Genomic DNA, 27,500 nt, shown 5'->3' on the forward strand with positions numbered 1-27,500 from the left:
GCAGGAAACAGGAGCCAATCACCACTGCCACCACCAACAGATGGCGTTGTCCGAGTTGCACCAAATACCGGGTAGTAGGAGTGCAGACCCATAGATGGTGCTGAAGTCGTCACTCCATACTCCAGCGACGGTGTCGATACCGTAACACTTTGTACTCACTAAGTGAGAGTGCGTGTATTCAGCTTCAGACCTTGCGACCCGCTTCTTAACTTTTGACTGATGCACAAGTTACTGAATTTTTTTAGCTCTGGAATATCTACGCAAGAAGCTGTACCTAGTCTATCTCAACAACCTAACTGGTTAGCGTATTTAATTTTTCTCCATAAATAATAACAAATTCTTTATAATGTCTTTACTCATTCAGTAACTTAGTTTACAAATATGTTCATTGATCATGCACTTTCCTTGCTACTCTATTCTCGTCAGTATATTGTAAGGTATGATCATGTCTTCTCTATTCCAGTGACGTGAGGTATACTTCGTCATGGTTTTACTTGTAGCTCATACCTCTCAACTCGTGAAGCTGTTAAGTTTCGAACGTCTGGAATTTCTCAAGAGTTGTTTTATGTAATAACGAGACTGGGACTGAAGTGGGTGCTGTAGCACAGTGGGTTACATCCTCGGCTCACAATCGAGGGACCCAGGTTAAGCTAGAAAGTAGCTGTTAGGCAAATGTACTCTCACCTGTTCACCTAGCAATAAAATAGGTATACCGGAGTTAGGCAATTATTGTTGCGTTCTTTTGGAAGGTCAGCGGTTAGCCTTCAGTAGCACTTACTGCCTCAGTAAAGCAACGTTTCGGTATCACAACACTCCAGTTGTTCGAAGCTTCAGTAACACAAAGATTCAGTATCATATGGTCCTGTATCTCAAAACTTCAGTACCTCAAAGGTTCATTATCCCAATGCTCCAGCATCTCAAAGCTTCAGTGTCACAAAGCGTTAGTTTCACATAATTTCAGTATCACAAAGCTTCAGTGTCACACGGCTTCAGTATTTCAAAGCTTTAATGTTAAGATCTTCAATAACACAGCCTCAGTAATGGGAATCCTTAGTATCACAAAGCTTCAGGATCATAAATTCAGCATCACAGATCGTCCGTTCTGCAAAGGTTTATTCTCATACGGTTTCAGTATCACAGCCCCAGTATCTCAAATCTTTAGTATCTCAAAGACATAGTATCACAAAGCTTCAGTATCACAAAGCTTCAGCGTCACAAAGCTTCTGTATTACAAAGCTTCAGTGTCACACAGATTCAGCATCACAAAGATTCAGTATCATAACGCTCCAGTATCTCAAAGCTTCAGTGTCAAAAAGCTTCAGCGTCACAAAGGTTCAATATCACTCAGATTCAGCATCACAAAGATTCCGTGTCATAACGCTCCAGTATCTCAAAGCTTCAGTATCATAACGCTCCAGTATCTCAAAGCTTCAGTATCATAACGCTCCAGTATCTCAAAGCTTCAGTATCATAACGCTCCAGTATCTCAAAGCTTCAGAATCATAACGCTCCAGTATCTCAAAGCTTCAGTATCACAAAGTTTAAACATCACAAAGTTTAAACATCACAAAGCTTTTTTTTTTTTTTTTTTTTTTTTTTTTTTTTTTTTTTTTTCTACCACAGACGTGGCCACACATTTACAATGCTAACCAGCATATATACATTTTCTTCTGTCCTCCATGGACAGGGTTAGAGAAGTGTTAAACATACAGTTCAAGGGTTTATTGAACACTCAACCACAGAAGGTGCTTCGGTGCTTTTAAAATGCTAAGCTAACCTACATACGTAAATACAAAGATACACAGTTTTACGTACGCCCTACATAAAGTATTAGATGTGTCTTTTACATAGTGTCATTAATGTACATTCACAAAGGTGAAATGTAATTCTGATCAGCTTCCGTATATGCTTTATACCCATACATATACATACACACACACATACACATACATATATACACACATACATGCATTCACATACATTTGTCTCATTTACCCTGACAGGGTGAGGTAGCTGATAAAGAAACTAGTGTGCAATTAAGCACTTAATCACTGAAGGTGATGAAGGTGCTTTTACAAGCTCAGGTTATATAGTTACATCACATACATACATTGTATGATTGATACATTACATGGTCAATTTTGGATACAAGTCCAATATATCATAGAGTGTTCCAGTACTCATATAGTAACTACAGAGTTCAGCATACCTTAGCCCAGGAGGGCGAAAGTCAGTCAGTATGGGACATTCTACAATATAATGTTCAAGAGAGTGCATGTTTTCTCTTTCACAAAGTTGACACATTGTGTACTCGACATTTGGGTTTTGAGAAAGCTGCCAGATACGTCTATATCCCAGGCGTATTCTGGCCACTATAACATCACAAAGCTTGAATGGTAATAAGGAGTAGTACAAGGGAATTGGCATCAGGCAGGAGCGTGTGTAGAGGAGCGGGCCGCGTCTGGTAGTGATTCACGGAGGCATTTGAACAGGCTTTTTAGAAACTAAACATTTTTGTATTGTAATGTACATAAAATCTACTGCTATTTGATAAGAATTTTTTTAGCATAAATTATATTTTGATATTGAGAGAGGGATAGGGAGGGGCCTGTGGGAAAATATAGGGATTATGTTGATACACAGAAAATACATAGGTCTTGGAAATTAAGTGCTGTATATATTACATTAGAATATAAAAATAAACAGCCTAATTCTTAGCTAAGGGCAATGGTCCAATATTTGGGTCGTTAGTTCAATCCTCTGTGTCCTTGATACTGGTAATGGGCTGTAGCAGGGAGGGCCCTTAAGGCTGATCAAGGTAATTGATAACAGAACCCCAATATACCTGCAGGAATTGCAACACATTGGCTTGTATATTTTACAGGGATAAATTAATAAACACAGTTCTATAACTGTAAACGCTGGTACAGTTCATGATCAAGGATCTGAACAATATACGCTGTCTAGCCTAGCTCGGGCAATATTGTAGCAGCCAATAATCAGAATGTAATAGTACACACAACAAGGTATAATTATACAAGAATCATGTCCATGTAAATATGCAAAGAAAATATATACATGAAGGGTTCAGCAATGGATGAGGTCCAGTCACTGAAAAGATTGTCAGAACGTACTAACTGATGAGGCACTGCCTCGGTGCTTAATGTTCTGCTCTGAGAGGGTTGGGGATTTTGGGACTTAAACGTCCAAAAGAGAGCACTGGTTATTGCACCAAACTGTTATTTGCATACAGGGGGACAACGTCTCCCATCCACTCCCTGACAGAGCAAACAACTGACGTCGGCAGCCACACTCCCGGTACCGTCGGTAGACCAGCAATGGACACTGTAGTGCTTGTACATAACCTAGGAGATCACCCTGTAAACCTGATGATCTTGGAGAGGGTTCAGCATCACATATTTAGGGGTGCGGCTCCAACACTAGCCTCGTTGTCTTGTGCACACACCCTACTCGAGCCGCCGTGACTCCCCACTCTCTCCTTGTTTGGAATGCTCTAAATCCCCCTTTCATCAATTAGTATCTTCTGCCACCCTGTCTGCAGCCATGACCCTCTCTCTCTCTTTCTCTCTCCAGCTTTCTGGGAAACCTCACCAGGACAAGAACAAAAGCCAGCTAACTTTTACATTTAATAGACAAAGAAAAAACACATAATACATGACATATAAAATAGAACATTATCATACAACACTCTAAACTGCTACAACCCGGTAGCAATCCAATATCATATCCTGGCTTCACCAACCGTCCATAGCAAGTGGCTGCCCAACTCTTGGCTTACCACTTACTATTTCCTCACTAAATGGGGCTGAAATCCTGTCACAACAATAATGTATCCTCGGCCCTAGAAGTATATGAAACTCAGCTCAGGGCTGAAACAACAGAGAAATCTACATAAGTATCCCCGAATAAAAGAAAAAATAAATCTCTCATCTTACATGCCAATAAACATTCAAGGACTCAACTTATACACTTATGTGTGTCCACCATGAACCTCTGTTCTGCTCCTAGAGGCTCAACACCCACGTATATCTCTAGGTCCTCCAAAATATCAGGAAAGGCACTTCTACAGTTATCCCAATCTGCTACACAACGAAGTCCCAATCCGCCATCAGTGACACTTCACCACTGATTCCACAGAGACACGTGTAACTCCCCTACACTGCTTGAAATCAATTCCTCATTACGGAGTTCTGCTCTGCCACAGAGGTCAGCATACACTTCTCCAGCCTTGAAGTTCCTCCATCAACTTCTTCTCTAATCTCGAAGTTTCTCCACGATCTCCTTCTCAAACAAAAGTGCAATTACTTTACCATGCCAATAAATATGTTTACCTAACAAAACATAATTAAATGTATTCACAGAATACATTTACATTTATATACACACTCTTTCATCCGACATCCTTATACCCGCACTATGGCTCCGCCGATGTGGGTCCTCCCTCATCCTGGGCGAGTCCACTCGTCGCTGGAGCTTCCGCCTGCCGCCGTGATGCTGGGGCTTTCCCCCTCAGTAATCCCCTGACCTCCATCGAGGTCGGATGTATCACCGCTCGCTCTAGCATGTCCTCCTATCTTCAGCTACTTATTTTAGCTCACTGTCGTAACAAAACATCTATTCTACATACACATATGTTCACTATAATTGCTGGCCACACGATCAAATATTAGTTGCTAAATTAACAGCTGATTAAACAGGCATACCACCAAAATCTCTAACGTGAAGATGCTCACTCACTGGAGCTCAAACATAGCACTCACATAGGCCGCCCACAAGAATGCTTTAGAACTGCCTCACAAGGTTTCCATCAGTCCATACCTTGAGTTCACAACGTCGCCTGGCTGGCTCCACAACAGTAACGCCTGCTTACTCCCAACTTACTTACAGTAACTCCTCTTGAAAGCATAACAATTAGAGTTTCACCAAGGCACGACCAACACTCAATTGCAAGTCACTTCTAATATACCAAAATCACAGAGAAATGGTGTACTATGTCCCAAAAAGTCTCCTCACACTTGCAGACAAGTAGTGTTAATTCCAGCACAAAAACAGGGAACAATATTCTTACTTATTCCAGGAGAATCAACGAAGTACAACCATCTCTGACGACAGTTGTGACTCGAATGAGATCACGACCTCCTGTTAGCGTCACTTCACGTCCCCAAAGTATCGACATCTCATATCATGTCACTTATTACTAACGCCCATCCTCTGCTAGCATCCTGAGATTACTCACTGACGTTTACTCAATTATTTAATATATACATCTTTCCTCTGATCTCTCAATCAGGTCCGGAAGGCAGAATAACTCTCACTGGGGTAGACTCGTTCCACCCAGGGCACATAGGGTCATAACTCTAATAACTCTCAATTTATATAAGGACTTAATAACTTTATAAAGCCTACAATTGACTTATCTGTGCTGTAAAACAATCAATAACTTATCCTAAATTGAAAACCGGAACATTTCTGACAGTTGCCAGATAATATCTCTCTTGTTGAGACCAGGCTCTGTATTTTGATTGATATGACAGCTCTATGTTGTTGATTTTGATGTTACAGCGTTGCTGTTAAGGATACTAGTTGCTTGCTAGAATACAGTGTACACGATGTTGCGTTTATCTTGGTGGATGAGGTGGTGGTGGCGGCCTCACTTACTGGAGTGGACCTCCACACTCTTACTGTGGATAAATGTAATAGGAATACCCCCCCCCCCAAAAAAAAAATAGAGGTCAGGAACTCCCCTAATATACAGGGAGCCACCACTGAGGATTACAATTAGTTTATGCATAAATGTCTTGCTGAAAAATGTCTCCAGCACTTGACACGTGCACACCGTTCCCACGTAAACACCAGGCGCTCCGGTACTGGACGCTTCTGCCCACCAGCGGCGTCCCCCTCCACTCCTGTCATGGTGCCGACAATGATTATTAATTGATAATTTTCATTATTTTTGACTGAATATTGTGATAAAACTTTGGTTCCAAGGGGTTGTCATAGCCAGGGGGCTATGACAACCCCTTGGATGGGCTGGCTTCCCAGGCTATCGAGTTCCAACTACCCGGAGCAGCTGGTTTTAAGGCGCCAGAGGCACGCCCTCGCCCCTTCTCCTGTCGTTAAAAGCAGTTCCGCCGGACTTAAAGACTAAGCCACTCGTGCACTCCAGGAGTTGGACTTAGTTGTCAGAGGCTATTGGAGACACATTCCGTATAGGAGCATTGTATAATGTTGTTCATTGTATAGAACAACATTTCTCTTGTTATCTAACAAGAGAAATGTTGAACAAGAATACTTGCATAATAGACAAAACCCAAGATTCAAGAAGATTACAAATTCTTGAGGCAATTCACATAAGAATAGAGCGACCTACCATGAACACTCAAATCACGGAACTATTTACTCTACCCACCATGAGAGTAAGGACAAGACAAGAACATATCGATGCCAACACAGAAGACAATGTCCAACATAACAGGCCAATTACACTGGATTAATCTTTGTGTTTAGATAGGAGATGCCTCGTATGGGCCAATAAGCCTTCTGCAGCCCCTATGTTTATCCCTTATGTATCCCCCCATGTTTTCACCTTCATTGTATTATCACCTGACCTAATGCGGGTATAAAATCAACTAGTATTGTAAGATCTGTTCACTTGAGAATGAACCATGGAGGTTCGAAACGTCGTGCAAATTATACAAATAAGTGTAATACACTCTATAGTAAATCACTTCTTTTCTTCACCTTAAAAGTACGAAAATGAGTTTTGGAGAACTCCTATTTCAATTAAGCCCTGATGCTAAGAAAATAGTTAGAGGGATAGAAGCCCTAAACCAGAAAATAATAAACACAGAATATATATATATATATATATATATATATATATATATATATATATATATATATATATATATATATTATATATATAATATATATATATATATATATAATATATATAATAAGGACAGGGGCCGGACAGGGGCCGAACAGGGCCGGACAGTGGCCGGATAGGGCCGGATAGGGGCCGGACAGGGCCGGACTATCATGTGGGGACAGGGAGCAAAGGGTCAGCCGTCAAAAATGAAAAATAGTAGAGTGTTGAAGAAGTTGACACTTGAAGCAAATTATATGCCTTCACATTTACCTTCAGTAATGACTGAGGGTAAATGTGAAGACACTTAGAGTCACTTATAAGGAAGACACTTAGAGTCAGGGTCTGAAGGGAATCCGTTGGGGTCCGGACTCCCTCCTGTGAAGTGTCATTCTCATGCACCTTGAAGACAGACTTTTTGCAGTAAAGGGTTACTCTGGGAAACCCGAGGCTGTTTACTCTGGTAAACCCGTGGCTGATGTAATCTGGAATGCAGACTGGTAGTTTTCCCTTGACGTCATTAACTATCAACCCGTCCTCCTATGGTTTCCCAACGTCAAAAAACTTTCGTACTAAAGTCCTCTTATCCTAACATACCAGAGGACCCAAAACAGAAAACGGGACAGTATGACAATTTCACGAGCTGCTGTCATTTTCTGTACGACGATTTTTTGGCTTTTGACCCCAGCGTCAAAATGCGACGCTCTATTAGGAGGACGGGTTGAACTCTAACATGGAACCAGCCCAACCTCTTTGGCCGGACGGTAGAGCGACAGTCTCGCTTCATGCAGGTCAGCGTTCAATCCCCCGATAATCCAAATAATTGGACACCAAACTTTCCACCGTCTCATCCCAAATCCTTGTCCTGACCCCCTTCCAGGTGCTATATAGGCGTAATGGTTTGTTCCTTTCTCCTTATAGTTCCTTGTGCTATAACATGGAACTAGATATAAGAAGTGCTGGAAGCTTAGCCACAAGTCGCCTGTGTTATCCGAGTAACACGTTATGTCATTGTAAGAACACGATCTTAGAGTCATAAAGAGGCTGATGTCACTGTATTTCTCGAACAAGTTATTACTAGCAGAATGGGCGTTACTGAAACTATATTGTCGACAGTACAATAATGATAGTAATAAAAATCGCTGTCAATAATTGTAAGATTATTCTCCCTCTCTCTCTTTCCCCTTCTCTCTTTCTCTCTCACGCTAACACATTTTGGTGAAATATACAAATACATAAACAAGACGTATAGTAATGAACTGTCATCCACAAAATGATATATCGCAGGCAGAGCGATTTATAAACAGATATAATTGCCAGTCACTGTTGCCATAAAAAGAATACGGTCACATATCCCCAGTTCAGAGATCAGCAATGAGGGGCATTTTCAGACATTTTTATATGGAGACTGAAAATTCAGTTTGGCTTCTGGCTCTAGGGAAATTTGGAGCGAGTCGTGAGAAGGGTACACTCGAAGATACAAAGGCCAGGAGACTGAATACAGTGCCAGCCCCCTGCCTGTATTCACACACATCGGGTAGACAAAGACATTATTTTGCACTGGTGGTCCTTGCACAAGGGAACACAGGTAGAAACCGAATACGCAAATGAGCCACAGATATATTAGGGATAATTTTTCAGTCTCTGGGTAGTTAGCAAATGAAATGCTATAGGCAGTACTGTGGTAGAAAATGAGTCTATACACAGTTTCAAATATTGATTTCATTGAGCTCAATAAATTCTGGAATCTTAACACAAGTTGATTGAATGTGGAGAAGCGGGGCCAACGAGCCGAAGCTCAACACCTGTAAGCACCTAGATGTGCATATAAGGGGTCATACACAAACTCTCACAAAAACACACACACACACACACACACACACACACACACACACACACACACACACACACACACACACACACACAGTGAAGTCACCAGTGGAGTCCCACAGGGCTCTGTACTCGGCCCTATCTTGTTTCTGAAATATGTAAATGATCTCCCGGAGGGTATAGATTCATTGCTCTCAATGTTTGCGGACGATGCCAAAATTATGAGAAGGATTAAGACAGAGGAAGACTGCTTGAGGCTTCAAGAAGACCTAGACAAGTTGAAGGAATGGTCAAACAAATGGTTGTTAGAGTTTAACCCAAGCAAATGTAATGTAATGAAGATAGGTGTAGGGAGAAGGAGGCCAGATACAAGGTACCATCTGGGAGATGAAATTCTTCAAGAGTCAGAGAAAGAAAAAGACTTGGGGTTGATATCACGCCAGACCTGTCTCCTGTAGCCATATCAAGAAGATAACATCAGCGGCATATGCCAGGCTGGCCAACATAAGAACGGCATTCAGAAACTTGTGTAAGGAATCATTCAGAACTTTGTATACCACATATGTTAGGCCAATCCTGGAGTATGCAGCCCCAGCATGGAATCCATATCTAGTCAAGGATAAGACCAAACTGGAAAAGCTTCAAAGGTTTGCCACCAGACTAGTACCCGAGCTGAGATCACCACATTCAAGATTCTCAAGGGAATTGACAGGGTAGATAAAGACAGTTTATCTAACACATGGGACACATGCACTAGGGGACAGAGGTGGAAACTGAGTGCCCAAATGAGCCACAGAGATATTAGAAAGAACTTTTTAGTACACACAGACTGCAGACTGCATATTTTTGAATTGCCAGAAAGCCTTTGATACAGTACCACATAAGAGGCTAGTGAAAAAGCTGGAGATGCAGGCTGGAGTGAAAGGGAAGGTACTCCATTGGATAAAGGAGTACCTAAGCAACAGGAGACAACGAGTCAGTGTGAGGGGTGAGGTCTCAGATTGGCGAGACGTTACAAGTGGAGTTCCGCAGGGGTCAGTCCTTGGACCTATACTGTTTCTGATATATGTAAAGGATCTCCCAGAGGGTATAGACTCGTTTCTCTCAATGTTTGCTGATGATGCAAAAATTATGAGGAGGATTGAATCAGAGGATGATAGTAAGAGGCTACAAGATGACCTAGACAGACTTAGTGAATGGTCCAACAAATGGCTGTTGAAGTTCAACCCGAGTAAATGCAAAGTAATGAAACTAGGTGGTGGAAACAGGAGGCCAACAACAAGGATACAGAATAGGAGATGAAGTACCTAATGAAACGAACAGAGAGAAAGATCTAGGAGTTGATATCACACCAAACCTGTCTCCTGAAGCCCACATAAAGAGAATAACGTCTGTGGCATATGCGAGGCTGGCTAACATCAGAACAGCGTTCAGGAACCTGTGTAAGGAATCATTCAGAATCTTGTACACCACATATGTAAGACCAACCCTAAAGTATGCAGCCCCAGCATGGAGCCCGTACCTCGGCAAGCACAAGACGAAGCTGGAAAAAGTTCAAAGGTATGCCACTAGACTAGTCCCAGAACTACGAGGCATGAGTTACGAGGAAAGGCTGCGGGAAATGCACCTTACGACACTGGAAGACAGAGGAGTAATGGGAGACATGATCACAACCTACAAAATCCTCAGGGGAATCGACCGGGTAAACATGGATAAACTATTCACTGGTGGTATGCGAATAAGGGGGCACAGGTGGAAAGTGAGTACCCACATGAGCCACAGGGACGTTAGAAGGAACTTTTTCAGTGTCAGAGTAGTTAACGTGTTGAATGCATTAGGCAGTGATGTGGTGGAGGCTGACTCCATACACAGTTTCAAATGTAGATATGACAGAGCCCAGTAGGCTCAGGAATCTGTACACCAGTTGATTGACAGTTGAGAGGCGGGACCAAAGAGGCCAAGCTCAACCCTCGCAAGCACAAATAGGTGAGTTCAAATTGGTGAGTACACACACACACACAAATGATCTCCCACAGCAGTAGTTAGAAACAGTTGATTGACAGTTGCGAGGCGGGCCGAAAGAGCAGAGCTCAAACCCCCGCAAGCACAACTAGGTGAATACACACACACACACATAGTAGCTAACAAACACACACACACACACACACACACTAGTTAACACACACACACAAACACAGGGTTCTAAATAACAAGAGATGAGGTCAAGAGACCAATCCGTCCTCTTAAAAATAACGTCACTTTTAGCTAGTATGCGCGTTGTGGACGTAATTTGAAATGAAATCGGCTCACGAAAGTGACCTACTGTCCCGTTTTCTGTTTGAGTCGTTCGGTTTACGCGGAAAGGAAACTTTCAATTAACGTTTTTCATAACGTTTTGAAACTTTATGAGAATTTCCTGCCCACCTAACATACCAAAGGACCCATAACTGTTTTTTTTTTTTAAAAACAATCCCAAATTTATTTTCATTTTCACATTACGTCCACTTTCGGCCTTACGGGCAAACGGCCAAAAACGACATTATTTTTAAGAGGACAGGTTGACCTGTTTGATCTGGATGGGAGAAAGGCTGTTGGCCCGGACGGAATCTGACCATGGGTATTGAAAGAGTGTGCAGAAGCATTTTCCTTGCCACTCTCCATAGAGAATACTAGGTCACTGGAGACGGGAGACCTACCAGAAATATGGAAGATAGCTAATGTTGTCCCAAAATACAAAAAAAGGTGACAGACAGGAGGCCCTGAACTACATGCCAATCTCCTTAACATGTATACCATGCAAAGTGATGGAGAAGATTGAGAGAAAAAAACTTGTAACACATCTGGAGAGACGAGACTTCGTGACAACCCATCAACATGAGTTCAGGGAGGAATTATCTTGTCTTACAGGCGTAATAGAATTCTACGATCAGGTATCAAAGATTATGGAAGAAAAAGAAGGATGGGCGGACTGCATTTTCTTGGATTGTCGGAAAGCCTTTGATAGAGTACCCCATAAGAGGCTGATGCATAAACTGGAGAGACAGGCAGGAGTAACTGGTAGGTTGATCCAGTGGATAAGGGAGTACCTAAGCAATAAGAAACAGAGAGTTAGTGAGGAGTGTGACCTCAGATTGGCGTGAAGTCACAAATGGAGTCCCACAGGGCTCTATACTCGGACCTATCCTGTTTCCGATATACGTAAATGATCTCCCAGAGGGTATTGACTCATTCCTTTAATGTTTGCTAACGAAGTCAATATTATGAGATGAATTAAGACAAAGGAGGACAGCTTGAGTCTTCAAGAAGACTTGGACAAGCTGCAGGAATGGTCGAACAAATAGTTGTTAGAGTTTAATCCAAGCAAATGTAATGTAATGAAGATTGGTGTAGGGAGCAGGAGTTCAGATATAAGGTATCATTTGAAGATAAAATTCTTCAAGAGTCAGAAAGAGAGAGAGAGAGAGAGAGAGAGAATGACCTGGGGGTTGATATCACGTCAGACCTGTCCCCTGAGGCTCATATCAAGAGGATAACATCAGCAGCATATGCCAGGTTGGCTAACATAAGAACGGCCTTTAGAAACTTGAGTAAGGAATATTTCACAACTTTGTATACCACATATATCAGACCAATCCTGGAGTATGCAGATCCAGCATGAAGTCCATATCTAGTCAAGCATAAGACTAAACTGGAAAAGGTTCAAAGGTTTGCCACCAGACTAGTACCCGAACTGAGCGGTATGAGCTATGAGGATATACTAAGGGAATTAAACCTCATCGCACTGGGAGACAGAAAAGTTAGAGGGGGCATGATCACCACATACAAGATTCTCAGAGGAATTGATAGGGTAGATAAAGACAGGCTATTTACCACAAAGGGCACACACACTAGGGGACACAGGTGGAAATTGAGTGCCCAAATGAGCCATAGAGACGTTAGAAAGATTTTTTTCAGTGTCAGAGTAGTAGACAAATGGAATGCATTAGGAAGTGATGTGGTGGAGGCTGACTTCATACACAGTTTTAAATGTAGATATGATAGAGCCCAGTAGGCTCTATCATATCTACATACCCCCACAAACACTACTAGGTGAGTACACAAACACACAAACGCAGTGTTCCCACAGGAGTATTATGTTATGAGGAAAGAGAGGGAAGGAAAAGGTAGGGGTGGTGTAGCTCTGCTGGTAAGAAAAAGCTGGGACTTTGAGGAGATGGATATTCAGGGCTGTGAAGGTTTCAGTGACTACATAGCAGGTACTGTAACAAATGGATGGAAAAAAGTTATAGTCGTAGTCATATATAATCCACCACCAAATGACAGAAGACCTAGACAGGAATATGATAGAAACAACATGGCCACCACTAACATAATAGAAAGAGCAGCTTCTGTTGCTAGCAGGAATGGATCTGGACTACTAATTATGAGAGACTTCAACCATGGGAAGATAGATTGGGAGAACAGAGACCCGCATGGTGGACCAGAAACATGGAGAGCTAAGCTGCTGGACGTGGCAACAAGAAACTTTCTAAGACAGCACATCAAAGAACCAACAAGAATGAGAGGAGAAATGAACCAGCAAGGCTTGATTTGATATTTACCCTAAATGAGTGGGATATAAGGGAAGTTAAGATGGAAGCGCCCTTGGGAATGAGTGACCACAGTGTATTGAACTTTGAGTACCTGGTAGAGCTAGGAATTATCTCCCCCCAAAAAGAACTAGGAATCAAGAGGCTGGCATACCGAAAGAGGAATTATGAAGAGATGAGAAGTTTCTTAAGTGAAATACCTTGGGACACAGACCTCAGAGATAAGTCTGTACAGGGTATGATGGACTATGTTACCCAAAAGTGTCAGGAGGCAGTAAACAGGTTCATCCCGGCCCAAAGGGAAAAATCCGAGAAGCAACAGAAGAATCCATGGTATAATAGGTCATGTATGGAAGCGAAGAAACTGAACAAAAGGGCGTGGAGGAACTTCCGGAATAACAGAACACCAGAAAGCAGAGAGAGATACCAGAGAACCAGGAATGAGTACGTCAGGGAGAGAAAAGAAGCAGAGAAAAGTTTTGAAAATGATATAGCAAACAAAGCCAAGACCGAGCCAAAGCTACTCCACAGTCATATCAGAAGGAAAACAACAGTGAAAGAACAGGTATTGAAACTTAGAACAGGCGAGGACAGGTATACAGAGAATGACAGAGAGGTGTGTGAAGAACTCAACAAGAAGTTCCAGGAGGCCTTCACACTAGAACAAGGTGAGGTCACTGTGCTAGGAGAGAGGGAGGTAAACCAGGCGGCCTTGGAAGAGTCCGAAATTACGAGAGAGGAGGTCAAGAGACACCTGCTGGATCTGGATGTTAGAAAGGCTGTTGGTCTAGACGGGATCTCACCATGGATACTGAAAGAGTGTGCAGAGGCACTTTGCTTGCCACTCTCCATAGTGTATAGTAAGTCATTGGAGACGGGAGACCTACTAGAAATATGGAAGACGGCGAATGTGGTCCCAATATACAAAAAAGGGCGACAGGCAAGAGGCACTGAACTATAGGCCAATGTCCTTGACTTGTATACCATGCAAGGTGATGGAGTTGATCGTGAGAAAAAACCTGGTAACACATCTGGAGAGAAGCGACTTCGTGACAAATCGCCAACATGGGTTCAGGGAGGGTAAATCTGGCCTTACAGGCTTGATAGAATTCTACGATCAGGTGACAAAGATTAAGCAAGAAAGAGAGGGCTGGGCGGACTGCATTTTCTTGGATTGTCGGAAAGCATTTGACGCAGTACCGCATAAGAGGCTGGTACATAAGCTGGAGAGACAGGCAGGTGTAGCTGGTAAGGTGCTCCAGTGGGTAAGGGAGTACCTAAGCAATAGGAAGCAGAGAGTTACGGTGAGAGGCGAGACCTCCGATTGGCGTGAAGTCACCAGTGGAGTCCCACAGGGCTCTGTACTCGGTCCTATCTTGTTTCTGATATATGTAAATGATCTCCCGGAGGGTATCAATTCATTTCTCTCAATGTTTGCGGACGATGCTAAAATTATGAGAAGGATTAAAACAGAAGAGGACTGTTTGAGGCTTCAAGAAGACCTAGACAAGCTGAAGGAATGGTCGAACAAATGGTTGTTAGAGTTTAACCCAACCAAATGTAATGTAATGAAGATAGGTGTAGGGAGCAGGAGGCCAGATACCAGGTATCATCTGGGAGAGGAAATTCTTCAGGAGTCAGAGAAGGAAAAAGACTTGGGGGTTGATATCATGTCAGACCTGTCTCCTGCAGCACATATCAAGCGGATAACATCAGCGGCATATGCCAGGCTGGCCAACATACGAACGGCATTCAGAAACTTGTGTAAAGAATCATTCAGAATTTTGTATACCACATACGTCAGGCCAATCCTGGAGTATGCAGCCCCAGCATGGAGTCCATATCTAGTCAAGGATAAGACTAAACTGGAAAAGGTTCAATGGTTTGCCACTAGACTAGTACCCGAGCTGAGAGGTATGAGCTACGAGGAGAGACTACGGGAATTAAACCTCACTTCGCTGGAAGACAGAAGAGTTAGGGGGGACATGATCACCACATTCAAGATTCTGAAGGGAATTGATAGGGAAGATAAAGACAGGCTATTTAACACATGGGGCACACGCACAAGGGGACACAGGTGGAAACTGAGTGCCCAAATGAGCCACAGAGATATCAGAAAGAACGTTTTTAGTGTCAGAGTGGTTGACAAATGGAATGCATTAGGAAGTGATGTGGTGGAGGGTGTCTCCATACACAGTTTCAAGTGTAGATATGATAGAGCCCAATAGGCTCAGGAATCTGTACACCTGATGATTGACGGTTGAGAGGCGGGACCAAAGAGCCAAAACTCAAACTCGGCAAGCACAAATAGGCGAGTACAAATAGGTGAGTACACACACACACACACACACACACACACACACACACACACACACACACACACACACACACACAAACAAAAACACACAGACACACACACAAACACCTTGGATTTGAGAATTGGAATAGGGAACCAACATGACAGGGAAACGACTTAACACAGAGGGAGATGAAAGACAAGAAGACTCGTATAGGCAGACACTCGCTCAAATGTGGAGCCAGATCAGTGAAGAACTAATGGTGATGAAGGAGAAAGTAACAAACCTTCAGGACCAGCTGAGTGAGTCAGAGGAGGATATTAAAAGCCTGAAAGAGAATCCTCCCCAGTACCAGACACGAACTATCCCTCATGAAGATGGTAATGTATCTGTAAACGGGACTTCTACAATACATCCCTCATTTGCAGACGTAATTAGAACGTACTTATGACATTAATAATCACCACCTCCCTTATCCATTGGATAAGGGAGTACCAAAGTAACAGAAGACAGCGAGTCACTGTGAGAGGTGAGGCCTCAGATCAGTGAGACGTCACCAGTGGAGTCCCGAAGGATTCAGTCCTTGGACCTATACTGCTTCTGATATATGTAAATGATCTCCCAGAGACTCGTTCCTGCCTTTGTTTGCTGATGATGTAAAATTTATGAGGAGGATTAAGACGGAGGAAGACAGTATGTGACTACAAGATGACGTAGACAAACTGAATCCCCCGCACGCTTAACCCCCAGCAACCCGTTCTCGCACATTCGTAAAGTCAATATTGACTTATTAAATAAGTGCATAGGTGACATACTAAACATAATAGATACCCTTAAAAAGCTTCATAGAAAACACCGACCTTACCTAACCTTGTTAGTATCTTAAGATAAGCATCTTATTGCTTCGTAATTACAATTATTACTTAACCTATACCTATAATAGGTTAAGTAACAATTGTAATTACGAAGCTATAAGATGCTTATCTTAAGATATTAACAAGGTTAGGTAAGGTCGGTGTTTTCTATGAAGCTTTTTAAGGGTATCTATTATGTTTAGTATGTCACCTATGCACTTATTTAATAAGTCATTATTGACTTTACGAATTTGCGAGAATGGGTTGAACCCCCACACGCACAACAAGGTAAGTACAACTATGTGAGTACACTCACACATACATGAGCATTCGTTATGTGTACGAATGTGTACTTAGGAACGAACGTGTGCTAAATAAAATTATTTATATCGAATACTCATAAAAGTGAGAGATACATATGTAAGAGACGACAAATTTTAAGTAAAAATGCTCAAAGTGCGTAAACAAGTAACTTTAACAATTATCTTCTGAAAATGTGCAACCAATTAAAAAGAATTCCTTTGAAAACTTAACAAAGTGCTTAGTCACTTATCTTAACAAAATCATCTGAAAATGCACAAACTCTTTAAGAAATATCCTTCGAAAATGTAACAGATATATATACAACAGATTGAGACACATGAATAACCTGTAGAAAACATATATGAAAGCACATCTTTCCTTTGATATTATATCGGAAAGCCATATCATATTTCATATCGGAAAGCCACCAATATGAAACAAAAGAATAACATGAGAGCATATACAATGAAGTAATGGCAAACATTCGCAGACACAAAAACTGCCAGAACATCTACTCTACGAGAAGAGCTCTCCCTCTCCAGTATTAAAAGCAGAGTTTGCACTGAATGCTAAGCTTGTAATTAGGATAGCAACAGACCCCAACTACAATACAACATCCTGGTTTGTGTCTCGGAGAGGCTGCAGGGTCCAGGTATGGGCAGTAGAACTTATGATTTCAATTCTATTACCATGTCGTAGCTCAGTCGATTTAGGCAGACTCTGGCATGCTCCCGGACGTAGGTTCGAACCCTCATCACAGCCCTTGTGGATTTGCCCAACTACAATGATAGTGTCAAGAAAAAAAAAAATTTTGTGCTACTTACAGGAGGAACTGGTGAAAGCAATCAAATAATGGTACCGTCGAACAGTCTGCCACCTCGAGGTACTTCATCAGGTTGAGCAAGACCGCGAGCTCCTGCCTGTAGCGATGTAACTCCCTGGGAGGATTACCCATACAAAATTATTATACACAACAAAAAATTCAAACATAACCCCAGAAGAAATGAGACATAAGTATCTCGAGGAAATTTATATAAATCCAAAAATAAATGAGATAAAATCTACAGTGATGGGTCATCTAGTCAAATTAATTGCAAGGCCTGAGCATTATACACAGTAATTAGGAATTATGTACTTCAAAACAGAAATGAAGAAAAAGCACCTATTGGGAACTATGCCTCATCAACCCATATCAATGCGTTGATGCATTGACATGCGCTTCATCAACCCCTCATCAACCACCAAAGCCTCATCAATCATCAACGCCTCATCAACTCAAAGATACCTTGAAAGAGACATTAAAAGTCCCCGGTGTAGTAATTAAGTCGCTCGCTTAGGGTTCCGCGAGCGCTCTGTCCTGGGTTCGTATCCTGGCCGGGGAGGATTTACTGAGAGCAAATCCTTAACTGCAGCCTCTGTTTAACTTAACAGTAAAATGGGAATCTGGTTGTTAAACGATTCTTCGTGGGGGTCGTATTCCAAGGATTATAGGATTAAGGACTTGACCGAAACGCTACGCGTACAAGTGGCTGTACAAGAATGTAAAAACTCTTGTATAAAAAAAAGTGCAGTGATCTGCATTGATTCAAAAGTAACACTATAAAAACTTAGTTAAAAAAAACAGGCGGAAAACCTCGCGATTGGCACTGAAGTTAAGAGAACTGTGAGAGTACTAATCAATCAGGGAAGATTGGTCAAATTCTTGTGGCTCCCGTCCCCGAGTTGGGAGCTGTGGAAATGAACAAGCAGATGTGATGGTTGCAGAGGGCGCTGAAGACCATATTTAATATCTCATATCCAAGACTCTTCTACAGATTAGAGGTATTATCAGGTATCATCACCGTCAGAAGGTAATTGAGGTAGAGAGATAGACGAACAAATCAGTCACTCCGTACGCTGGTACACTGAGGTTACATCTGGCAATCCCAATCATCACGGAGGAAGGGGAGGTGGCCGCGGGAGACAATCAATAATAGAAAGAATCCGTTTTGGATACATATATCCATCGAGATTCAGGAAGGAAACAGCAGCTGATCAGCGGAGCTACAGAATCTGTGGTCAGAGTTAGGGACACCGCCTTGACCACTACCCGAGACAATGTGAACATCTAAGAGACATTAGAAATGTGTAGAGTAATAAAGCCCCACATTGTTTGAGTTAGGAAAACACAATTTGTCAAACATAGATGCTGTTCTTAAAAGATTCCCATATTTGCACCCAAAGGATAGGGAAATGACATAAATTTTAAGGGTTTGCAGATGTTCTTCTAGATTAAGATGCTGTTCACTTGAGTCAGTTAAGAAAATCCCAGCTGTGTCTGGGTACAAGTGACTGAATGAAGAACCCAGCGGGTTTTCTTCCTGTTGACGCTGCCCAATACTGTCACTATGGCGGTGTTTACACTCACAGGATGAGTGACGCTGCCAAATACTGTCACTATGGCGGTGTGTCCACTCACAGGATGAGTGGCGCTGCCCAATACTGTCACTATGGCGGTGTGTCCACTCACAGGATGAGTGATGCTGCCCAATACTGTCACTATGGCGGTGTGTCCACTCACAGGATGAGTGACGCTGCCCAATACTGTCACTATGGCGGTGTGTCCACTCACAGGATGAGTGACGCTGCCCCATAATACGCTCTCCTGGCAAATTAGTCACTCTTTGTCTCTGTACATTTCACACTGATGCCACTGACCCCCACCAGCCACTGACCACCACCAGCCACTGACCACCACCTGCCACTGACCACCACCAGCCACTGACCACCACCTGCCACTGACCACCACCAGCCACTGACCACCACCTGCCACTGACCACCACCTGCCACTGATCACCACCACCTGCCACTGACCACCACCAGCCACTGACCACCACCGGCCACTGATCACCACCAGCCACTGACCACCACCAGCCATTGACCACCACCTGCCACTGACCACCACCTGCCACTGACCACCACCTGCCAATGATCACCACCTGCCACTGACCACCACCTGCCACTGAACACCACCAGCCACTGACCACCACCAGTCACTGACCACCACCAGCCACTGACCACCACCAGCCACTGACCACCACCAGCCACTGACCACCACCAGCCACTGACCACCACCTGCCACTGACCACCACCTGCCACTGACCACCACTAGCCACTGACCACCACCAGCCACTGACCACCACCAGTCACTGACCACCACCAGCCACTGACCACCACCAGCCACTGACCACCACCAGCCACCACCAGCCACTGATCACCACCAGTCACTGACCACCACCAGCCACTGACCACCACCAGCCACTGACCACCACCAGCCTCCACCAGCCACTGACCACCACCAGCCACTGACCACCACCAGTCACTGACCACCACCAGCCACTGACCACCACCAGCCACTGACCACCACCAGCCACCACCAGCCACTGATCACCACCAGTCACTGACCACCACCAGCCACTGACCACCACCAGCCACTGACCACCACCAGCCACCACCAGCCACTGATCACCACCAGTCACTGACCACCACCAGCCACTGACCACCACCAGCCACTGACCACCACCAGCCTCCACCAGCCACTGACCACCACCAGTCACTGACCACCACCAGCCACTGATCACCACCAGCCACTGACCACCACCAGCCACTGACCACCACCAGCCACTGACCACCACCTGCCACTGACCACCACCTGCCACTGACCACCACCAGCCACTGACCACCACCAGCCACTGACCACCACCAGCCACTGACCACCACCAGTCACTGACCACCACCAGCCACTGACCACCACCTGCCACTGACCACCACCAACCACTGACCACCACCTGCCACTGACCACCACCAGCCACTGACCACCTCCAGCCACCACCAGCCACTGACCACCACCTGCCACTGACCACCACCAGCCACTGACCACCACCAGTCACTGATCACCACCAGCCACTGACCACCACCTGCCACTGACCACCACCTGCCACTGACCACCACCTGCCACTGACCACCACCTGCCACTGACCACCACCTGCCACTGACCACCACCTGTCACTGAACACCACCAGTCACTGACCACCACCAGCCACTGACCACCACCAGCCACTGACCACCACCAGTCACTGAACACCACCTGTCACTGACCACCACCAGTCACTGACCACCACCAGCCACTGACCACCACCAGTCACTGACCACCACCAGCCACTGACCACCACCAGCCACTGACCACCACCAGCCACTGAACACCACCTGTCACTGAACACCACCAGCCACTGACCACCACCAACCACTGACCACCACCAGCCACTGACCACCACCAGCCACTGACCACCACCAGCCACTGACCACCACCAGCCACTGACCACCACCAGCCACTGACCACCACCAGCCACTGACCACCACCAGCCACTGACCACCACCAGCCACTGAACACCACCAGCCACTGATCACTGTTACGGCCTCAATGGGTCGCAACCGGGTTCTTTGCTAGAAGAACTAAAGTTCTGGTATCCAACCCCAAGTTAGTAGAGGCTTTCAAGGAGTGAGCTTGGTAATGCAAGTTAAACACAATGGGGGGGGGGGTTGCATTGAATACGACACTTTATCAATTATCAATATATTCACATATAATCACTTTCCCATCTCCTCATATAAAATCATAAAGGAAGTATTACTACACTGATATATACACAAGTGTCACTCATAGGACACTAAGCGCTCCTCGATGCTCAATCGATGCAGTCTTGTCAGCTTCCGTGTTTCCTCAACACACAGTACCGTCCTCAACCAGTACTGGGAAACATCAATGAGTCTACCCTAGCCACGGGCCAGCCTATACACAGTCCTAACTGGTGCTCCTTGTGCACGCCCACAATCACTCTCCAGCCTGGTGGTGACAGAGAACATCAGCCTCGCGCTGCTGGGCCTCGTCACGAACAAATTCAAGGGTAGCGAACCCTTGGCAGGAGCTTCTTGCAACTAGCTAGTTACACTCCTCCGTAGCACCCGACTGTCCACCGTCTCTTCCTCTAGCCAGTTCCTGGATACGCCGAATTCTGTCACTGCAACTTCACAGGCAGACAGCAAACACTACTCAGTTCCTCTTCGGCGGCGGCTCACTGCTTCCGTAAAGCAGAATGGAGTAGAGAGATATAGGCGGCCTTTGGTAGACTGACAGTCCTCGTACCACAGCAGCCCTACGTCGACTCTGTGTATACAGACACGTCATCAGTACACTGGTCAGTACATGGGACACTAGGAAATAACACTTACGGACTCTGACATAAACATACAACTCATCCTACAATAGATGGCGCTGATTTTCTAGGCGCCACCTCACCAGAGGTCAGCACCAACTACCTCTCGAGCTGACCAGGACAGGAATCTAGCGCCTCTTGCTGGTATCATCCTGCCACCGCTAGGTGGCGTCGTCCATTTTGTGGGGGTTTCGGGAGTGGACTCACAGATGGCATTGACGTCGCTGCTCCGTGCTCTGACGATGGAGTCGGGTTCGTAACAATCACCACCAGCCACTGACCACCACCAGCCACTGATCATAACCTGCCACTGACCACCACCAGCCACTGACCACCACCAGCCACTGACCACCACCAGCCACTGACCACCACCAGCCACTGACCACCACCAGCCACTGACCACCACCAGCCACTGACCACCACCAGCCACTGACCACCACCAGCCACTGACCACCACCAGCCACTGACCACAACCAACCACTGATCATCACTTGCCATTGATCACCACCAGCCACTGACCACCACCAGCCACTGATCACCACCAGCCACTGACCACCACCAGCCAGTAATCACCACCAGCCACTGATCATCACTTGCCATTCATCACCACCAGTCACTGACCACCACCAGCCACTGACCACCACCAGCCACTGATCATCACTTGCCATTGATCACCACCAGCCACTGACCATCACCTGCCACTGATCATCACCTGCCACTGATCACCACCTGCCACTGATCACCACCAGCCACTGATCACCACCTGCTTGTTATCAGGACCAAGATAACCGCACCTTTGATCATCGAACCCTTGACTCTTCCTGCCAACGTGTCCGCATCGCTTGCTTCCTGACTGCAAACTTTTTAACGAACCTCTTCGAATCGCTCACTTTTCGGCTTCAAGCGTCCAATTAAGCGCATCCTGATGGTAAACTTTCCCCCGACGATGTCAATATTCCTTTTTCCTGCCGTTCAGACTCGTTAAAAGCGCCGCTTCATGTCGGTGGGTATTTTTGTCGGTGTAAGAAAATCTTCAGCCGGTAAAATGTGGATCCTGAGGGCGTCGAGGCGGGTGCTTTAATCTGCCAGGACTCCTTCTAGACGCACGAGAGGCCAATAACCACTGACTGGGGAGAAGAGAGGCGAGGTTTTGATCCCAGTTGATTCATTAGAGCGGTTAAGGGAAAGCGAGACTGGACTGGAAGATAACGAGGAGATAACGAACTACTGGTAAACAGGTAGATGAAAGTGAATATTTAAGAAACAGCGAGAGAAAACGTGACGGTTTATATATCCATTCTATTCATAATTATTTATTTGGATATAACAAACAAAATTGAATGATTGTGAGATAGTGAAAATAGTGAGCTGCTGGAAGAGGGCGAGTGGAAGGTGAACAACTGGGAGACAATGAGAGAAAAGTGAACAACTGGGAGACACTGAGAAGAAAGTGAACAACTGGGAGACACTGAGAAGAAAGTGAACAACTGGGAGACACTGAGAAGAAAGTGAACAACTGGGAGACACTGAGAAGAAAGTGAACAACTGGGAGACACTGAGAAGAAAGTGAACAACTGGGAGACACTGAGAAGAAAGTGAACAACTGGGAGACACTGAGAAGAAAGTGAACAACTGGGAGACACTGAGAAGAAAGTGAACAACTGGGAGACACTGAGAAGAAAGTGAACAACTGGGAGACACTGAGAAGAAAGTGAACAACTGGGAGACACTGAGAAGAAAGTGAACAACTGGGAGACACTGAGAAGAAAGTGAACAACTGGGAGACACTGAGAAGAAAGTGAACAACTGGGAGACACTGAGAAGAAAGTGAACAACTGGGAGACACTGAGAAGAAAGTGAACAACTGGGAGACACTGAGAAGAAAGTGAACAACTGGGAGACAATGAGAGGAAAGTGAACAACTGGGAGACAATGAGAAGAAAGTGAACAACTGGGAGACAATGAGAGGAAAGTGAATAACTGGGAGACAATGAGAGGAAAGTGAACAACTGGGAGACAATGAGAGGAAAGTGAACAACTGGGAGACAATGAGAGGAAAGTGAACAACTGGGAGACAATGAGAGGAAAGTGAACAACTGGGAGACAATGAGAGGAAAGTGAACAACTGGGAGACAATGAGAGGAAAGTGAACAACTGGGAGACAATGAGAGGAAAGTGAATTCGGAAAGTCCGCGAGAGAGCAGACCAAGACATCTGTGACCGAAAATGCCTGAGGAGTCGCTAGTGGAAGAGATTCAGTCACTTAATGCGAAGAGAATCAGAGGCTATAATATAGTCCAGAGCTCTTAGGTTGACTGAAGCTTGAGACAGTATGAGGTATACTGAAGCTTTCAACAATAAAGCTTTATTTGTGATCATTAGTAAAAGTATACAACTGATTGATTCTACTATGAAGTATACGGATGATTAATTCTCTAATGAAGAATACTAATGACTGATTCAAGGATGAAGTATATCGAGGCTTGATTGTATTAAATGAAAGTTCTGAACATAATTACAATGGTTCTTGCATAAACATTAGTACACTAATGTTTACTAACCTTGCTAGATTAAACATACTGAAGTTCAGTAGACGAAAATAAACTGTAGTTGTGCAACGAAAAGTACACGAGAAACTTTGGTATAGTGAAGCATCGTAGTAAAAAAAAGCAGGAGTATAGATAAAAGTTTCATATTAGAATGCAGCTTCGTTGTATAGAGTAATTTACAGGCTGTGTTTATTTGTCTCATGTTACAATTGTGATTATATTTGAATTGGTCAGACAGGGAAAAGTGTTCCTATATGCCTTTCACAACATATATACTTGACCTAAACTGGGCAACAATCTAATACAAAATTTTGTGCATGATACTCAACCATACCATCACCTGAGACTCACCGAAATACGTTACTTACAAGAATAGTTTTATGACAAGAAACTTAACTGAGTCAGCCATCATTAGCCACTGTTCTAAATACTATTAATTTTAGCGAAGGTTTCTTCAAGTTAGATACATATGTAGTTCACAAATCTGTTGACAAGTATAAACTCTCATCATTGTTAAGCCAAACCACTTGGGCTCGACGGTAGAGCGAATGTTTCGCTTCAAACAGGTCAGCGTTCCATCCCCCGACCGTCCAACTGGTTGGGCACCATTCCTTCCTCCCGTCCCATCCCAAATCCTTATACTGATCCCTTCCCAGTGCTATATCAGTGACAGGATACATCAGATCATTTGATATTCCCAATTTTCTGATGGAAACATCAGATCATTTGGGAATGTATTGCACGAGGAAGTGGGGAATGATGGCGAGGACGAGGGGACGGGAGTGGGGGGATGGTGAGGACTATGAGGAGACCGGGGATAGGGTAATTGTGGGGAGGACCAGGGAACAGCGGAGTTGGGGATAGTGGGGATGAGGGGACAGGGGAATGGAGATTGGTGGAGAGTACAAGAGGACGGGGGAGTGAGGAACGGTTGGGAGAACGAGGGGATGGGGGATGGTGGGGAGGCCAAGGGGACGGGGGATGGGGGAATGTTAGGGAGGACGAAGGGATGGGGGTGTCGGAGATGGTGGGAAGGACGAGGGGATGGTGGAGAGGGGAATGGTTAGGAGGACAAGGGAACTGTGGAGTAGGGGATGGTGGGGAATGACAAAGTGATGGGAGAAAGGGGGGGGGTATGGTGAGGAGGACCACGTGACAGGAGAATGGGGAATAGTTGGGAGGACAAGGGGACGGGGGAGGGGGAAGGTGGGGAGGACTGGGAGACTGGGGAAGGTTGCTGTGGCCAAGTACAACAAATATAGTTTCATGAGTATAATTTATTATAATATTTATTTCATGAGTATAATAATTTAATATAGTTGTGTTGCGTTTCACGTACGACATGGAGAATAATGGGAAGCTGCCCTTTCTGAATGTAACAGTCACGGAAAGGAGCGGAGGCTTCCATACTGTAGTCTTCATCAAGGAAAGAAACATAGGAATGTGCCTCAATGCCAACAGTGACTGCCCAGACTGGTACAAGAGGAGTGTTGTCAACGCTTACGTCGACTGTGGTCTCAGCCACAGATCAGGATGGAAAGAAGTCGATGAAGAACTCTGTAGGGTAAGGCAGGTCCTAGTCAACAACGGCTTCTCTAACAATTTCGTTGAAGACATCATAAAAAGAAAGGTGAAACGCCATGCAACCTCTGAAGAGTCAACCAACACCAAACATGTACCCCCGATTAGACTATTTTACAGGAACTTCTTTTCGACGGCTCATAAAACGGAGGGAAAGGTCCTCTAAGATATTGTTGATAGGAACGTCATCCCTACAGACAAAAGTCAGAAAATACAACTGACAATTATAAAACCAAAAAAACGGCCAATCTACTCATGAAAAACTCCCCAGACACTAAGCAGAACGCCTAGTGAAGGAGGGGATGGGGGCTTAGAAGGAGACCAACGTCGTCTATGCCTTTAAATGCCCACTTGGGGACTGTAAGCCCCAAAAAACTCAGTATATAGGCAAGACAACTACGTCTCTTTCCAGGCAACTAACAATGCATAAGCAACAGGGCTCCATCAAGGAACATAGAATCTCTTCACACAACCAGACCATCACCAGAGAAATCCTAACAAACAACACAGAAATCATCGATAGGTACAGCGATAGCAGGCGGCTCGACATCAGCAAGGCACTACAAATCAAAAAGTCAACACGAGCAATCAACAGCCGATTATTGCATAACTATATTCTACCCACTTTAATGCATCGTATGGGCCAATAGGCCCTCTGCAGTTACTTTCGTTCCCAAGTACCCTGTTACGGACCCGAATCCAGCGTCCGAGCACGGAGCAGTGACGACCGCGCCATCTGTGGGTCAGCTCCCGAAACCCCCTCCAAATGGACGACGACGCCTGGTGAGGACGAGGTGTACTGGCCACGAGGGCCAGTTTCCAGTCCTGTTCAGCTCACTACACAGCCGCTGTTGACCTCTGAGGAGGTGGTGCTCAGACAACAACGCCATCTATGGAGTAGATACGTCGGGCGTTTGTGTCTAAGCCTGTAAGTGAGGTGCTTTAGTGTGTCCCTGTTACTGATGACGTGTCTGATTACAGAGTCGACCTGGGACTGCTGTAATGGAAGTTGGATCAGTCTACCCAAGGCAGCCGTCTTGTCTCCAAGTATTTGCTGCAGCAGCTGTGAGTCGCCCCCGGATGAACAATGTGGTGTTACCCTGCCTGTGAAGTGGCAGTTGAAGGATTGTCATACCCGGGACTGACTGGTGGAAACGCTTAACCACTGGGGTGTTGTGGAAAGGAGAGTGATCTGTGGTATCACACGAGGCTCCTGACTAGGGCGCGACCCTAGTATCGCTCATGGAGTGGCCTAACCAGCGTCGCTGATTTGGAACCTGCCAGCTATCTGCTGGACTTGTGGTTGACGGCCTCCACGACGGTGCCCCCAATGGAACTGTGTTTTGGCTTGCCTGT

Source organism: Procambarus clarkii, chromosome 64 (assembly GCF_040958095.1).
Source record: "Procambarus clarkii isolate CNS0578487 chromosome 64, FALCON_Pclarkii_2.0, whole genome shotgun sequence".
Classification (NCBI taxonomy): Eukaryota; Metazoa; Arthropoda; class Malacostraca; order Decapoda; family Cambaridae; genus Procambarus; species Procambarus clarkii.